Source organism: Anser cygnoides, chromosome 8 (genome assembly GCF_040182565.1).
Source record: "Anser cygnoides isolate HZ-2024a breed goose chromosome 8, Taihu_goose_T2T_genome, whole genome shotgun sequence".
Classification (NCBI taxonomy): Eukaryota; Metazoa; Chordata; class Aves; order Anseriformes; family Anatidae; genus Anser; species Anser cygnoides.
The window spans coordinates 18,039,614-18,057,485 of record NC_089880.1 but is presented as its reverse complement, the minus strand read 5'-3'; positions in this window follow the sequence as shown (position 1 = coordinate 18,057,485).

Genomic DNA, 17,872 nt, shown 5'->3' with positions numbered 1-17,872 from the left:
AGAGGCTGAGCCGTGTCCAGCTGCAGGCGACCCGCCACTCCAACCTTACACGGGTGGCAAGCGGTCCCCTGAGAGCGAAGTGTGGAAGGAAGTGGCACAAAGCCACGTAGATGGAGAGCAGGGACCTTTCCTGGAGGAGCTGGTTAGCCTTTGCCACACAAAGAAATCTGAGAGGGCTTTGGTGTTTCCAAGTAGAGCAGTGGAGAAAACGGCTGAGAATTGGAGCTGACGTGGAGCAGCAAACCTTGCTTAATAGAGGGTGCATTGCAGTAGTATCAGCAATGTGGAGTCAGGGCTGCAAGTGCCGCATACTAGGACTTATTTAAGGAGGCTATTGTAAAAGTCTTCGAGCCAGTTAATTACCAGTTTTTGTTATGTCAGGAACTCCTTGAGTTAAAGCAGAAAGAAACTATTCATGAATATGTTCCAGTTCTGTAGTTTAATGGGACAATTTTTTTTTAAAAAAAAAAAGAAAGAGAAAAAAAAGAAGAAAGAAAGAAAGAAGGAGAGGGAGAGAAACTGATAAAATGATTTAGTTCACGGAAGGATTGAAAACCCTCACAAAAAAAAAAAAGCTGAAATTACATATTGTGCCCCATCTACTCTTGCATAAGCCATTGAAATTGCTGGAGACTTAATTGGACTAATCGTCCATTGCAGTTATGCATGAGCCTTAGGGAGCACATGGTGTGCATATGGGCCAATGCACCAGCCTATGAAAGAAAGAGAAATTATCCCACAGCATTTAAAAAAAAAAAAGTAGGTGCCCAGGTATAAAAAGCCAAGAGGCTTGACTTGCATTTAAAAAGTATTAAGGGTAAGTGAGGAATTTCATTCTATTTATTCACGAAGTGGACTTTAAGAGGTGTGAAAAAAGGATACAGGTGACTTCAGGCAGGAGAAAACTTCCAATGGAAAACAAAAATCTATAGAGGACATTAACATAGACTCACTCCCTCCATGCTCCAATTGTTTTTGTTCCTCTGCACCTCCCTGTTTGCTGTGAGGTTACTGACAGACCGTGTTACTGCAAGCGGGTTCAGGCCTCAAAATTCCATCTGCTCAGAGCAAAAATCATATTGCATGCTGCATATTGAATCGAACTGCAGATAGTGGAGTAAATGGGAGTTTAAGGCCTGTCTCATGCTATCAGTATTCTTTGGACATTTACTTTGCTGCCTTCCACTGTTCAGAACACCCTGAAATCACCAACACATTTGCTGAATTGAGGTTTAAAAGCAACTCAGAAACAGAAGCAAATCATAGTTCTTAGTGCTGCTGAAGGCTGGAAGAATACTATTACCATGGGGGTGCTTCATGCATGTGTCCGAGGGCCTCCGAAATGACCCATCATGTGTAAATTTGTCCTAGTTTTTTGTTTTCACAAAGACAGTTTGATAGGAATTAAACCTAACTCTTGGGAGAAAAAAATGAGTACAGCATACCAGAATACCCATCCCCCTAATTCTTACCATGCTGCAAACTGAAATCCCAGACCTGCCCATATATTATGAAGCTTTCTCCTCCTTGGAGAAAGCTTTTATGATTTTTGGCCTATAAGCACAGTAATCTCTCTGTATATTGAGACAGTGCAGAGGATACCAAACCCTTCCTGTGAGATCTTTTCCCTTTGCATCGCTGACATCTCCTCAGCCTTGGTGAACATCTCTGTGCTTGGCTTCCCGTGAGTCCCCTAAGTCCTGCACCAAACATACCGTAGGTGGTCATGCTGCTGTGATGTGGAGCTGACCACACTGCAGAGGCCGTCAGCATTTCACTCGTGCCGTTCCCATCCCCTCTTTGCAGGACTAGTTCCCCGCTTGGCGTGCTGCTCTCCTCTCCTCCTGCTGCCCTGCCCTGCCCAAGGTGTGGGAGCCCCTCTGCTGCATGCCGAGCACCCAGAGTTCAAGATGTGAGGCTTTGGCTGTGTTGTTCTTTAAAGTGCCAGCTTGGCCTTACTAACACGTTTTCAATGTTTGGGATTAGCAGAGCTTGTAAGAACATAACAGACCCGTCAGGTCTACAAGTCCACTCGCCACCTCCACCCGCTTACATGTATTTTTAAATAGCTAATTAGGAGATAATGCCAGTGGAACCAAATACTGTCACGAGATAATGATCTCACACTACTACAGAAATGTTAAGTGGGAATGTTTATTTTCAAAGGGAAGAAACGCTGATCATGTGCCTAATCCTATAATTCTTAAACAAGTAAAATTCCTGTAGATTTCAGCAGAGCCTGAGGTGACAACATCCTATTACTGTGGTAGTATTTCTGGATACCAAACAGCCGTAAGTGATGCAGTCATTTTCTCTAAATGATACTAGTGCAGTATTGGAACAGATGTTTCCCTTACCTTTATTAGCCCGTTGTATCTTCTAACTTGGAGGACAAATTCTGCGTGTGCTTCATTGCACCAGCATAGATGATTTTTTTAAAATGCGCTTTAGGAAGCAGTGAGCTGTGGTTTGGATGAAGTTATGCCTGTTTTTAACTTACTGACAGTTCATAATGGTGATGCGCAAGTCTGTGTTGCCTCTGCAGTCTCCCTTTGGTACCCTAAGGATCATCTCAGTTTAAATCAAAGATAGCCTTTCCTCTGTCCTGCAACAAGCTCAGAAACAAATGGCTGTCTTAAATTCACCTTTCAGGAATAGACCACCCCATGTTTCCAGAGGGGGAAGGGGAGTACACATGAGCAATGGGTACAAGTTCCTCAGCTGCTCCAGTGTAAATACCCCTGTGCTACTCTTCCCCATTTACAGATGGGAGGCAAGTGGGGGCAGCCTCACCCCTCGCTCAGGCTCATCCTGGTGTCTGTATTGCTGCCAGTGGTGTTGGTGGGGGCTGCGCAGTGCAAATCCTGCCCTGGGTCACTTCTCACTCTGCCAGGAGACAGTGCGAATGGGATGGGTACATCCCCCTTCTCTGCCTCCCCCCAGGAAGCCTTTTTTCTCTGGACTCACTTTAGATGCAGCATTGTCTTACAGACAGGTGAACACTGCAGTGGAAATTGGAGGCAGATGCAGAGTTGCTTCCAGAGAAAAGCCTGTCAATGAAAGCAGGAAGGTTTATCCTAGACAGAATCAACTTGCACAAATTGTTAGTGCTGCACCATAGACGGTGTCCAGTGGTTTTTAGAAATTACTGCTGCTTTCACAATTAATGAAGATTCATCATTCCATTAGATCATCTCTAACCTGCTGTAATTGTTCGGATTTTTATTTTTTACCTTGTTCTCCAGTTCATGTCTAAATACAAGAAGATGTTTATATTGCATACATTCAGCTTTAATTGGCCCTTAAAAGAAGGTGTTGATTAGAATCTTCTCAACATCAACAGCTCGCTCGCACAACATTCTCTAATTACTGTTTATTAATTTAGTTCAAGTGGCATAGTTGAAAGCCCTGCTCAGATGGGAGAAGTAAATTGTCACTGGTATTGAATATGTAAATTATGTGCTGGGTAAGTTTCCATGAAGAATGTTTAAAGTTAAATGCTACGCACATAAAGCCTTCTAGTTTCATCTAACCCAACCATATGACAGCTTTGCAAGAAGTGTCATGAAAATTTACCAGCCCTGGCAAAAAACTACTTGCCTATCCTTTACTTTTTTCTATTAACATAATCATGATGATAATAATAATTTATTTGCTAGTCAAAAAAATAAATAAAAATCATCCACACCGGCTGGGTGGAGGTTTGCGAGGCTGCCAATTGAATCTGAACTGCGTGTTGCTGTAGTATAGACATTCAGCAGCCTGGATTTGTTGCCCTGGTGCAGTAACCCTTCCTTCTCTTTAATTAGCTTATAAAGTCAGAATTTCTTAAACAAAGTACTCATTAAACATTGCCTTGTTACATTACTTTAAAATGCAATTAAAAGTTTTAAGAGTGCCGCAGAGTTTGTGTACCATTGTCAGTGCCCATGTCACTCGCTATCCATTTCCACCCACTCACATAGATCGGAGGGCTCCCGTTAAATATAGATGGCACTCGGTAGCCTTTGTCTATAGGCTAGGCATAAAACTGTACTGATGCGGATGACCTGACTGCATCTTATACCTGAAGGAATAAGAGGAACGGAGGGGAGGCTGTTCTCAAGGAAGGAGGACCCGGGAGTCTTCATTGTTCTTCCACCTCTGCGTTTGTCTCTCCGTGACCTTTTGTGGGGGAGTAGCTGCACGTTCCTGGGAGGTGTGCTGCTTCCGAGTCTCCCAAAGAAACTTGCATGGAAACACCATGCAGTTATTGTACTGCACATCTGAAACTATGAGACCAGACATCACGCGAAAAGGAAAAGAAAACTGCCCAGTGCCTGCATTCTGCCTGGGCCTTCACCCAGTCCTCACACTCTTGCTGGCTGCTGTTATCATGAATGGCACTAATCAATTCCAGGAAATCTCTACACCAAGCATTATGTCACATGCGGTTACATCATTCCCTCTAACCTCTAGGGCTTCCTGTTGACATCTCTGGAGCTCTTGTACTACCAACTGGTATTAGAAGAAATGCCAAACGGTATTTTTAGCCATTTGTGTCTCCTGAAAGGAATCCAAGTGTTTCCACTTTGCAGCTTCCACCTGCTGGATCTCATCTTTGCTCACTGAAACAAAGCAAACCTTTGTGGGGCTGCTCGGGGTCTCCCCAGGTGTTTATATGAAGGACGGAGGGAACGTGTGAGAGGTTTATTGAGACAGAAGGGGCTAATGCCTCTGCAGAATTTATTTATTTTTAATGTCTAACAGATTGTTAATCCAGCCTGTCAGTTGTGTGACTTCTGTTATAACTTCACCGCAGCAGACTGTTCCTCTTCTTTCCTGAATTCCTTCCTAGGAGATGCTGCTTCCCAGGGTGAGCTATGTTTCACCTTGGGGTTGCTTCCAAGTGCTGTTCTGTGGGGCATTTCTCCTCTTCTCCTTGCAGGGCCATTCCCATAGGTATGTAGCAGCCACCCCTCTCTCGGTGTGAACACCCCATCAGCTTCTCCTGGCAATCCCCACTTTTCCAGCCATTCAACTGAAAGAGGCAGGGCTCGAGGTCTTTCTTGCAAGATTATTCCTTCCTGAAACCACTGCTCTGTCTCTTGGTTTGAGTCTTTTTTTATCATTATTATTTGTCTGGTTTGTATCTTCCTTTCATTTTAACGGTTTGATTTTTGTGGCTGTTTCTGTGTTTGTTCACTGCTGCAGTAGATATCAACAACATGATTAAATTCCAGCTCTGACTGTTGCAACATAAGCGCTCTGCCTTCATTATCCGTGGTGCCTAAAACTATTTGATCTCTAATAAGTTCGCCTGCAAGTGTGCCTCATTTGCATGATGAGGCTAACTGGTGCAGCCTGGTTGCATATTGGTCCCTGATTTCAGTTTCTCTTCAATCAGATGCATCAAACAGAAGGAACTATTAGAATTGCCAGCAAGTGTATTTTTTTCTGTTAATCATGCCAGAATACTAGGAGTCCCAGGCAGCCTTACTAGGCTGGAGAAATCCACTGATAAAAGGCATGGGAGAGCTTCTCACGTCAAGCCGTATACAAACCAGGGCTGTGCTGGGGATCCTTGGTCTGTTTTTATGGAAAAAGCTGTTGGGATCACATCCAGCTACTGGACTGGTGGTTGGGCATCCTCCTTTGGTGAGCAGCACTTCCCATTTCCGCAGGCCCTGAGCCCAGGAGGGAGCTGTGCCACCCAGCAAGTGCCTCTCCCCCAGCCCACCAGAGCTGGAGGTCTCCTTTCAGCCTCTCTAGGGGTCTCTGCTTGTCTCTGCTCCAGCTCGTGGCCATCCTCTCTGGGCCTACTCTTAGACTCAGCTGACATTCATTTGGCTGTAGTCCTCCTTGGGCTTTACTGCCCAAAGTTTGCATGGGGAAAGGAAATGTGTTTTCTTACATCAAGCATTTGTGAACATGAGCCTTTGTTTTGTGTCTCAAATGGAAGCAGCAAACTTGGAAGCTAAATGTCCGTAGAGGATAGAGGCTCAATAATTGTGAGATTCCTGGCTGTAGCGCTGAAAATGTTTCAAGTTGCCAGTCTCCTTTCTGAATCATGCTTGGGATATGCCTGTGGGTCCTACGTGTTTTTCAGTATTACCTTAAGGAATGTGATTTGACCCTTTGCAGCATCCCTTTCTTCGATTTCAGAATTCAGCTTCTTACGCTGCAATATATACCAAATACCTCCATTTTCATTTGAGACAATTTTAATTGAGCTGAATAATCTTTGTGAACACGGAAATGTCTGTCATTGATCCAAATGGGTCCTAGACCGAGCCCTCATTTCATACCCCAAAATTACTGTTTTCTTTTGTTTTGGGGCTAGGGCAGAAGCCAAGAAACTAAACCAAGCAGAGGCAAACAAAAGAACTCAGGATCCCATCAGCAGTGTTTGCTTTGTACATGAACAGTAATTTTTCCCTAGCACATACTTCCAAGAATTTTTTAAAATACCATTCATATATCATCTGCCCAAGCAGACAATAGTTGTTCCAGAGAAGCTGTTGCTCTCTATTAGGTCAATGATCAGTGAACTAAACATTTTCTACTTAGGCCTTCATATGATAAAAGCCTAAGAGCTTTGAAGGAGCCATTACAGACTATTGCCTAGAAGAAATATCCATTTGAAAATTCTGCAATTATGTACTTCTATAATAGCGTGTAAAAGGAGCTCTGGACCCATTATGGGTTATTGAGTAAATAATGTATTTTTAAAAGTGTCTAAGTAATTTATATGATAGCCTGTATTGGCAGCAAAGAGTGATTGTAGACTAAACATTGTGTCTTCCTTTCGTTTTGAAAATCTCATTTAAATCCCTAAATAGCAATTAAAAAAGAAATCCCTGATGCAGTTTCAGTATTTCTATAGTAGTCAATAGCTAATGTCTCTGACTTTACTCTGCTGAGGCTGCCATTTTGTGCTGAGCCAGTTTCCTCTGGTCTGACTTTGTTTTATGTTGATTGGATAAGACATGAGGCTTCATTATCAAATATAATACAGAAGTGTCCAGAGGCCTCCTGGAGGTCAGACCCACGGTCATCAGCCCTACCTCTAATCAGGAAGAGCCACTAGCCAAAAGTCCAGAGAGAAAAGACAGGAAGATGTCAGTCCCTATTTCAGGGAAGAATTGAGGCTTGGAGAGAGGAAATATGTTGTGCAAGGTCACGCAGGAGACGAAGAACTTCTGCCTCCCCAGAGCAAGTTTAGTTTCTTTGCTTTATATTCAGACCTTCTGTGGAAAGGCACCATTGGAGATCCCCATTGCTGTGGATCCTCAGTGCTAATGCAAACCTCTCCTTTATCGGATGCCCTCAATAGTCTTGCTTCAGACCACTGCGCTCAGCCCTCTCAAGCACGGACCCTGGTCAAAGCAGATATGAAAATACTGCAATTCAAACTATTTATATTGCAGCAACAATGCACCGTGAAACAGCTGTGCTAGAAAACAAACTTGTCTTCTGCTCCTAAGTGTGGAGTAAGCTTCCCTTAGCCCTTCCCTTTCTTTATCACACTGCTTCTTGCTGTGGCAGGGGTAATCCACCTCTTTGATAATTTTCTGTCAAAAATTGAAAGAATGAATTTTTTAAGAAAAAACAATATTTGAGCTGCACTACATTCTGGAGTTTATCTTCATGTCTCCAATTAGCTCTTAGGCCAAGAAGCCTGGAGCTGTCACATGGAGACTACCACACGTGCATATTATATGTGCTTTAAAACCATGCAATGGGCCTGACCTGGTGGGACAAAAGTAAAACAATTCTCTGCTTATGGTGACGCTCCAGACTTAACCCTTTTTGATGGTACTTTCCCTGGCATAAATTAGACATGAAGCCACTTAATCTGTCGTTCTTGAAGCAGTAGGTCCAGACCTGTGTTGTAACTTGTATTACTCGTGAAATACACTAGCAGTCAGCAGGAAGCAGCTATCTGCTAACACGACTGCCGGGGGTTCTGAATTGTCTTTTTAGAGGTTATGTGATACCTACCCCTGCTGTATCCAGCCATGTGTGTATTCAAAACAGATCGTGTGCTTCCCATAGCTATGCTGTTCAGTCACACCTCGAGAGCATAGCTTTTAGACCTGAATTTGAATACGTCTGTGTAATTTCTCATCGTCTACAAAAAGTGTTTTCAATTGAATGGATGAAAATATGGCATTTTGGCTACCCTCTAAGGAGATTACAAGAGATGGGTATCTGTAGCAGGGCCACCAGTGGATGAGATTCTCTTTTTCATGTGTTTGGAAAGAAAAACATAAAAATAAAAAAGAATAAACGCAGGGATGCCAAAGAGCACAAGGCTCAAAAGACAGAAATGAAAGGGAGTGACTTAATGAAGAGACAGTAAGGTAGTAGTAGGAAGAAAGATAAAGTAAAAAAATGATGGAGGGGAGGTAATAGAACTAGAAATAAATGGAGAAGAAACAAGGTGAAAGGTATAAATACACTTAAGTTGTATTTGAGCAAAAATATATAATGTCTAAGAAAGCAATCAGTCTCTCTCACTGTTCAACTGTATTTGTCACTTAGGAAATGACAGTTATCTGTTGGGATAATTGACTGGAGAGGTGATGAAGTCTCCATCACTGGAGGATTTCAGTGACAGAGTAGTCAAAAATCTGGGGCATACTGTCAGTTATTGGGCTTTTTACGATCCCTTCCAGCTCCATTTTCTACAACCTCACCATCCCAAAGAGTATGAGTGTTTTAAACTGGGAATGAGAGCAATACCTCAGTTCTGTGTTATGGGAGACCCATTTCTGGCTCTGTTACCTCCTGGCTGAAGTTCTGTAAGGTCTCACAGAGTAAACGAGGCGTGTGCTTGGAGGTGAAGTCTATGAGGAAGATGAACATACAGGGGAAAACCAAGAAAAGGAACTGGTTGATCTGAGGACATTTTCTTCTGAGGTATGTCTGAGTTAAGAGGCCATATGCCTTACATCTTCCTCCTCATACTGAAGTTCCCTATTCTGCAACAAATAAATAGTTTGGCTTTGGTGTAAAACCAAAACCCTCATAACTTGAGATAAAACATTCTGTTTCCTTCTTGCAAGAACAGAGTTATTAATTGCTCTAGTGTGCTTCAAACACAAATAATTCTACTCTTTCTTTCAAAGAAAATTCCTCCTAATTTTAGCCAAAATCATTCCTCCCCTGTCTTCCCTTGAATGGTCAGAGAAGAGAGGACACAGGTATTAAGTGGTCTGGGATTCCTTCAGGCTGGTGATTATCGCTGTGCAAACCCTCAGTCACCACTGCAGTACAAAACAAAGTGTAAAATGGGCTTCTAAAAGAAAAGTCTGGACAGGTATCACATTGGGATGAAAGAAAGGTTCATTTTCCCATTTTGTTCATTTTTCTCAGGGCTTGTCAGTGGGATCTAACAAACCTCTGTGTGATAATGTCAGTAGTCCTCCTCCGAAAGTAGGAAGCTTAGGTTGCTCTTCTACTGCCATAGGAAGACAGACTCTGAAAACAGTTACTCCTTCCCCATGAAATTTGCAGTGTATTCTCCTTTTCACTATGCTGTACCGTCAAGTACAATGCTGGTAACTGGAGGAAATTGTTCGCTTGTTTGTTTGTTTTCTGTTTTGTTTTGCTTTCTCCCTGACATTATTTTAGAGACATTAGATTCATTATTTGAGGGTGTGTATGAGATTCTGGAAGTATAATTTACGTCTGCTATGCCGTGAGATCTTTGGTATGATATTGACTCATTCATTGGCACCTGAGAGAGGTTTGGGGAATTCAGCAAGCTTTCAACAATCCAGTCTGAGAGATTAAGCAGAATTATAGCTCACTCAGGTTTGTCCTAATTTTATTAGATTTTCACCATTTCTAATTGCATAAACATATGCAGCCAAGTATACAGATGGGGACTGGGAAGATGTACAAGGACACTCAGGCTCCATAGTCAGCTAATTGGTGGACTAAGTAATAGGGCACTTGGAAAGATTGATAATTTTTTTCAGAGCATTTCAGGGGAAAATTCTGTCCCCATTAAAACTGTAGCAATCAAGAGAAGAAAGATTTTAGCGGTAGATTTTGTTGCAATTGCAGAAAGAGACGAGTGGAAATACGTGATGAAGAAAATATCCAGGATGAAAGAAGTTCTTTTGGGCAGTATTCACTGTTTATTTGTTTTAGACGTAGGAAAAAGATAGAATGTCTCAAAAACATAGAACAACTGGCTTGATCCATATGGTGACATCAGAAAGCTTTTGATCAGGGCTAAACACAAGATAAACAATGGTTAACGGTTTCAAATATTGCCTGGACAAATGAGAAGTCATTTTGGGTGCTACCATTGTTACTGGTAGCAAATGCCAAACTGTAATGTTTTCAGAAATATTTTATATTTTCTTTTGGAAAATAAATCTGTTTTTGCTACGGCTAGGAGAGCTTTTGGGACACAAGTCAAAGCATGTTATGGCTATTTCTGGTCAAATGATCCCAGCTGAGGTACTGGCATGGCTGTTTATATGAGTACTTTCACATGAAATAACATTGCTGTCCATACTTGTTAAGGGAATTCTGCTGTTGGCTTACTTTCTGCAATCAAAGCAGAAGGGAACAGGAGGGAATAGTCTATGCTCAAGTTTTTGCTACTGGACCATCTTCATCCCTGATATGGCATCTGCACTACGAAATTGCCTCTGAATGAATGGGAATTTGGGTGTCCTCACCTCCTGGAGACAGGACACAACTTCCAGACCGAACTAGCCTCAGTTGGATAGTTTTTGAAATCTCCCCAAGTAACAGACCTAGAAGATTTTTCCCTCATGGTGGTCTGGGCTGGACATTTGGTGGGTGAGTAAACTATAATTTGTCTTGTCTTTCCTTATGAAAAGCAGAATAAACCAAGCAAGCTGGTCTTTGCTGAGAACTTGGGCTTCTCAGCAAAGTTCTACAATGCCCTCTTAGAAGTCAAAATATTTAATAAATAGATCATGAAATATTTTCCAACAACAAAAGTACAAGAAATTTAATAATGTCGGGAGGTAGTTTTGTGTTAATTACTTTATTTTCTTCTTCCTCCTGTCCAGGCAGTAGCATGCAAACTCTGACCACATCACCGGTGTGAAATTGCTGATTAACCTTTTGACTCTGACAATTGGGACTTCTCTCAACACCAACTGGTAATGCAAAAGACCATTAGTAGTTAATTTTGGGACACCCCAGCTCCAGATGTCAAAAGGTTAATGAAAAATCAAGTCTCTTGCTTTTACTGGGCAACTTGGAAACCTTCCCCCAAAACATTTCATTTTTGTGATAAATAAGCCAGACCGCTTCAGCTGAGAAAGACGGGTGTTTTGCTAATGTGTACAGCTGTTAATTGAAAAAGATTCTGTTATGCCTGTTCTTCTGGATGTAGATAAAAGAGAGATTTGTTGGCGAACTTTAGCTGGTCTTGAACACCGCTTTGTCCAAATACACTACTTAATAATAACGCTTTGTTCTTTCTGTAACAGCCATGGAGGGATTTTGAGTGGAATACTCATTTTCTTTAAGTCATATCTGCCAGTAATCATTCTTGGCTTAAGACCAGCTGTCATTTATGTGTTTTATGAAAATATAACGCTAGTTTTATGCTCAAAACTATTCTCTTTTAGGTAAAAGCTTCAGCACAAGCTGGTTCCCCATATCTACCATAAATGCTATTTATCACAGATTTTGGTCTTTAAAACAGAAAGATAATGTTAAAACATTTTGATTACCCTTTCCTTACCGCTATCATTCACAAACCATCTTTTCTAATTATGGTATTAGGACATTTACATAACCGGGAAAAGGGTCCTTTAACTACATTTCTATTATGTTTGGCACTTGTGTGAAAGGATATTATATTCATGTGCATTAGAGATTGCTTATAAAAGATCAAGACAATAATAGCAGATCAGATGATAAAGGTTCCCTTTTCTCCTCCCAGACAGGCTGTCTCTGACAGAAGAATACAGTTCATCAAAAGTGTCTGCAGGTTGTCAAACTCGGTGAGATTTGGGGACACTCGGAGGCTGTCATGGCCAACAAGAAGATTTTCTGTAGGGTTCTGCCATCATTCACCCTCAGGAAATAATCACTCACTACATTCTGCATGCTCTCATGATAGAGCTCTATTTGAGAGAAAAGAGCCATTTTATCAAAGGACAATATATCCCTTCTCTTGGTCCACGCAGCTTCCATTATCAGACCATAATAAATCATATTTATGTTCTCAGTTAATAAGACTGATTACAATGCAGGTTACAGGCATGGGAAAAGCAAAGCAGGTGAAAAGATGTTTTAATGAAAATATGATAAGCAAACAGCTTCTTGTGAACATTTCAGGCTGTTATTTGTAATGATCACAGGCAATTTTTGATACATCTTCTTTAGCAATGGTTTAAGCTGCATAAATTGGCTTGCCACTTTATACGTTGAAATAGGACGAATCCCAGTGTCCTTCTTATGTTGTCTAGAATCATTATATACATTATAAGCATAAAATGAGTTTAATGTATGTGCTTTGAAAAGAAGGGGAAAACAGAAAATCAGGGAAGACTGATTTTAATGCTGCTCAAAATGATTTTGAAATTTTCTACTCATCTTTGTTACTAACGGTGCATTTTCCATGAAATTTAGGAGTGACATGTACTGCTTTCATCTCCTTAAAATTAATATACTGCTCTTTCTGTTTTCCTCAATTTCTTCAAAGTTCTTTTTAGAACACTGTGCAAAGAGACAGAGAAATTTGCCACTCGATGTGTGAGCATCTCTGCTATTAATGCTGGGGGGAGTTAAGTGTGCTTCTGGAGGAGAATATACCCCTGTGTTAAATACTGAAAGGAAACCTGTTAAAAAGGTGCAAGGATGTTTAGCTGCAGCACATGTAATGTGTTCAAGGGCCAAATTCCCTAGGATCTTTTTAGGTGATTAAGATTTTTTTTGTTAAGGCAAGAGTTCTCCTATGGTTTCAGCACATAACTGTACCTAAGTAGCAGATGAAACATCCTGCTCTCATCTTGTGAAAAGTCTTTTTTTTTTTTTTTTAATGTTCAGCCTCATACTTTCAAGACAAAGTAAGAAGTTTAATAATTTCCTTGCAGCACTTGCATAACACTGGTGACAAAGTCTCCGTGAAGTTGTGTGTCTGCAGGAACTGCTCTGGTCACAGGTATTTCCAAAGTCACTCTTAAACATGTTTTAAAGCTTTGTAATTGGCCTAGCACTGAAGAATGATCATGAAATGCCTTTAACCCTTTTAGGGCACTTCAACAGGAGGAGTGATCACACAAGAAACAGTAAACTGCTCTTCAAAGGCAATATTCTGATATGACAACAGACATAGATAATGCTCGTCATGATGGAACTGCTTGATACAGAGAAAAACACGTTGTAACTGCCTTCACCGTGAAAGGGGTTTAAAAATGTTGCCTGACAACTCCACAAAAACCAGGGCTGCTATTTCAGTTAAAGGCCAGTGGATTGTATTTTGCACGTCAGTTTTCACTAACCTCAAACATCACTGTTATGACAGACTGTCATCCAACCAAACCGGCAGTATGGTGCCATTCAAGCAAGCAGGAAGAAAGCAAACATGAAGGAAACTTAAAAGTCCAATTAGTAAGCTGGGGGTGTATGTGAGTGAACTACTCTTGTGCATTGATACTGATTACTGAAAATGAAACACTTAAAAGAAAATAAACAAAAAAGTGCTTTCTGAGCCATTGGTGTTTTCTTGGCTGGCAATTTCTCTTTGTTCTGTTTCATGACGCCAACCTCAATTGGTTCAAGGGGTGTTCTGGGCCAGATGTCAATCACAATGTCTGACATAAACAAAAATAGCTAAAAAGACATGCCGGCATCTTCCTTTTGTTTTCCCATTAGCTCCATTTTTCTTTTCATAGGCTGACAAAAAATTACTGCCTCCAAGTGAATTCAGTAATGTCACTATATATCTAATATCTAGGAGACCTTTTGTTTTAGCTTTACTGGGCTTAACCACAAAAGACACTTGACATTGACAAAGAGTCTGTCAAATATACAATGATCAGTGCAATGAAATCTCTCATGACAGAAGGGCACTATTCTGCACACATACACAGCAGCCCGCAGCAGCCTGTCTGAGCAAAATATGCTGGAGCACATGCAGCAGCTGAACCATTACAGAGCAGGCCATAAGCTGAGGCTTGTCTTGTTTAAAGTGTCATAGTATATCAGTATAATTAAAACCGCCAAAAGAGTAGAAAAGATAGATGGAAATGTTACATTACTTGTTTCTAGAGATTAACCTCAAGCCAGAACTGAAACTCAGAGACACATTTTGCATTTCTTAGAGCTCTGATATGGAAGAAAAGAAGCCCGAGAGTACGTCTCTTGAAGTGTGAGACATGAAGTCATAGTTCCTGTATTTACACAATAAAGCAGAAATAGCGGTTCAGACAGACATGCTGTTTTCTCTGTGATTACAGCTCCCGTTGTGGCTGTACTCTACAAAGCCGCAGTATCATCTCTCAGCCACTTCTCTTTCACTCTCCTCTGCTTTCATTCCTGCAAAGTCTTGAGCACCTTTGGGTCTGCAGATGCACGGGTGTCATGGCCCTCTGCTCCCGTGGCATCCCCCAGCTCAGCCAGCGCTGCGTGGCCACAGCCCAGAGGCAGAGGCAGTGCACCCCGTCCCAGCTGGTGGCTGCAGAGGCTATGGCTCCAGGCTCTGCAGCGCCCAGCTAGGAAGATGGTTGAACAATGTCTTCAATTTAAAATCTGACCTTTTAAATGCCAGGCTCCATGCTTGCTTCTCTGTTGAGTCTAGAGATAAAATTATATGGCTTTCTAAAATTGACCCTGAAAATTATGTTCCCTGCACCAGATGAGATGTTTTCCTTGCCATGCATCATTGCTTGTCATAGCTATTCAGGCCTAGCTAGTTATGATCCCATTTTCTAATCATGACCTATGTTATATCTGGTGGTGAAAAACCCATGGAGTTGTTGTGGATCTGTTCTGCTGTGGAAGCCCTGGTCCATCCAGAAGCTGGGGAGGACCTGAACTGGCACTGGTGGTTCTGAAACACTGCAAAAGCAGCATGTCTTTTTCCTAATGTCAGCCTTACATTCAAGGAGAAGATGAGTGGATCAGGTAGGTCTTGTTCACTTCGAGTACAAATGAACTTCAAGGCCTTGCCTCATTAGTTGATTTGCTTGAAGTGAGAGATGTTAAAAGGGGGCCTTTAATTTTAGGTTTCCTCATACATCCTGTATTTCTCCAACTTAATTCTCACTTAATGACTTCTCCATGCAGTGCTTCTCTTAAATTTCTGGACCAGGGCTGTAAATGTGCATAACTAGTCAAAAATATGTTATCTGCATTTAACGTTGCCTTCTGGAACCCTCACCGCCAAGTTACCTCGCAGACACATTTCACCTCACACGCGTTTCTGTGTAGTGCCAGGAGAAGAATGGAAAAAAAATATGAAATGAAAGCAGATTCTGCTCCCTTTAAAGGCAATGAAAACTCTGCTTTTACTTCTACCTACTCATAATACTGGGAAAAAAATGAAGTGGAAACAAGCACAACAAAACACCTCTGCCAGCTATCTACAAGCTAACCAAGGCTTCCACTAATGAGGTGGTCTGGCATTTTGAGAAAGACAGGTTCTTCCAGGAATGGAAAAAATATGCTGTTTTTTTCCTTCAACCCTGAGAGTATAGTGAGAGAGTAAGAAATTCTATTTCAAAAAAGGGATAGCAGTCAAACCTTTAATGCTGTCTGTATTATTAAATACCTACAGTCACCAGTATAGTTTCTTGTCAGTCAGATGTTGTTACATGTTTGTTTGGCAGATTACTAAATACTTATTCATAAACATTTCACCTATTTGCTGTATTTACAGGTTCATCCATGTGATCATGAAATTCCTGAGAAAGTTATTACTTTCAAGTCACAGTAACAGAGTAATTTCCAGGTAAGATATTCTAGAAGATGATTCCATACCATGGGCAACTGCGTAGTCTATTAAACAGAAAAGTACTATTTGTGGAAAAGGTAATAGTCTAGATCATGAGATAGCAACAGATTTTATTATGATCTCCAGATGTCTTTGGGAACTTAATGCATCCAGCATTGGTTCAAGTTTAATCTGCGTAGCAGAAATGCGAGTTGTTCCAATTTCCTTCTTTCTGGGGCTGTAGGGGGGAACTCTGTCTTCCAGGGGCTGCAGAGGACAGGATGGTGTAGTGTGGCTGTGCTTTGGTAAGAACTTTCACCGCTTCAACAACTGCTCCTGGAGTGCTCAGGGGTATCAAGTGCAGAAAAGAAAGGCTTTCACCATTGCTTAGTGGGACAGTGTGGTACCAAGGCTTTTCCGTTACGCATCCCTCAGAGCTGGCTCTGCGCTTCCCTGAAGACCAGAGATGTCCAGGAGTTTCTGGTGGCTCACCAGTACCTATGAGCAGCATAGGGTGTTTGCTCCGTTGCATTCCTGATAGGGAGCAGTTTGTAGCCGAACTGTACAGGTAGGTGGTGGTGGCTATTGATGCAAGGATCTGTCAGTGCGTTTGCTTTTGGATTTCAGCTCCATTGGGCTGGGAAGTTAAAAAGAGCTCCCAGAGCAGAACAAGTAACTGAAATGACAATGCAGCACCAAAAAAAAAAAAAGAAAAAAAAAAAAGAAAAGCTTACGGCTACTATTCCTTCATGGCAATCTGTACAAAAACGATCAATTTTGGACCTTGTGAGTTTCTCTCCAGAGCCAAAATTCAGAGTGAGTGCACAAAAGAGTGTGAGGAGAGAGCATTTCAGCTCCTTCAACTCTGCACAAAACCTCTCAGCGCTTCAGATAGGATTTTAGCATTTCTCGCAGTCTTCAAATGTTGTGCTGTGCAAGGATGTGCTTATACATAATTTTGTAATTGAAATGGCATGTTTACTGTTCTATTTCATGCTTGATTGTGTTTTTTAAACACCTTTACTCACGCTGCTAGAAGTGGAATTATAATTAAAATGTCCTGTTGAACACCTTGTTCAGTTCAATGAAGGCATAATAGAAGTATAAATACTTGTTCTCGTTGACTCTATGATGTCAGCACAACAAATGCAGTGAATGTCAGAAAACTAATCTCTCTTTCACCAAGGTATCCGCCAGAAAGGAAGGGGAAACAGAATCTGTGGCTGGGCAAAAAGGAGACCCGTTGTGCGGGGGATAGGAAATATTTTGAAATACTGTTAACTTCTTAGGTACAGTGAACCTGAAGGTCCATGAGGCCTTCTAAGTGTTGGCAGACATACTAAACGAGTTTGAAGTGACAATATTATTCTTACATAAAGTCTTTTCTCTAAAGATTTCTAAGTATTTTCCAAGTATTAGTAAGTTAAGCTTTAATAAGTAGGTTCATGTTATTATAATACCTGTGATATATATGTGTTAACTAGGGCTGGGAACATTTGACTGATTTATCCAGTTATTAGCAAAAATTAGACATTAATTTGTTTCTCTACTAACAGCCCTTTGGCCTAAAGACTGGCAGTACTTTCCCTTTCTCCAGTAGCTATTAGGAAAAGCTGCATCTGGTTATAAAATGTGAGTTATGTACTTCTTAGTATTCCTGTTTCTTTAAGATGTATACGGATATGCAGACCATGTCTTCATGGTGGGACTGAATTACAACACAAAGTTCAAATGTTTCTAGGTCAATGTCCTGGCTACAGCACTTTTGAATGGCAATAATGGCTTAATTTTCTTCATGTTTTGTTTTGTACTCTAAGTTACCCCCAGTGAAGAGATTCCTACCCATCCTGGCAGGCAGTTGTTGAATTTTAAGGAGCTTCAAATAACTTTACAGCTTGAAATTTCAGGTAAGTAGGGGAGTTCCAAAATTTAGTCTTATTTTTGATGCTT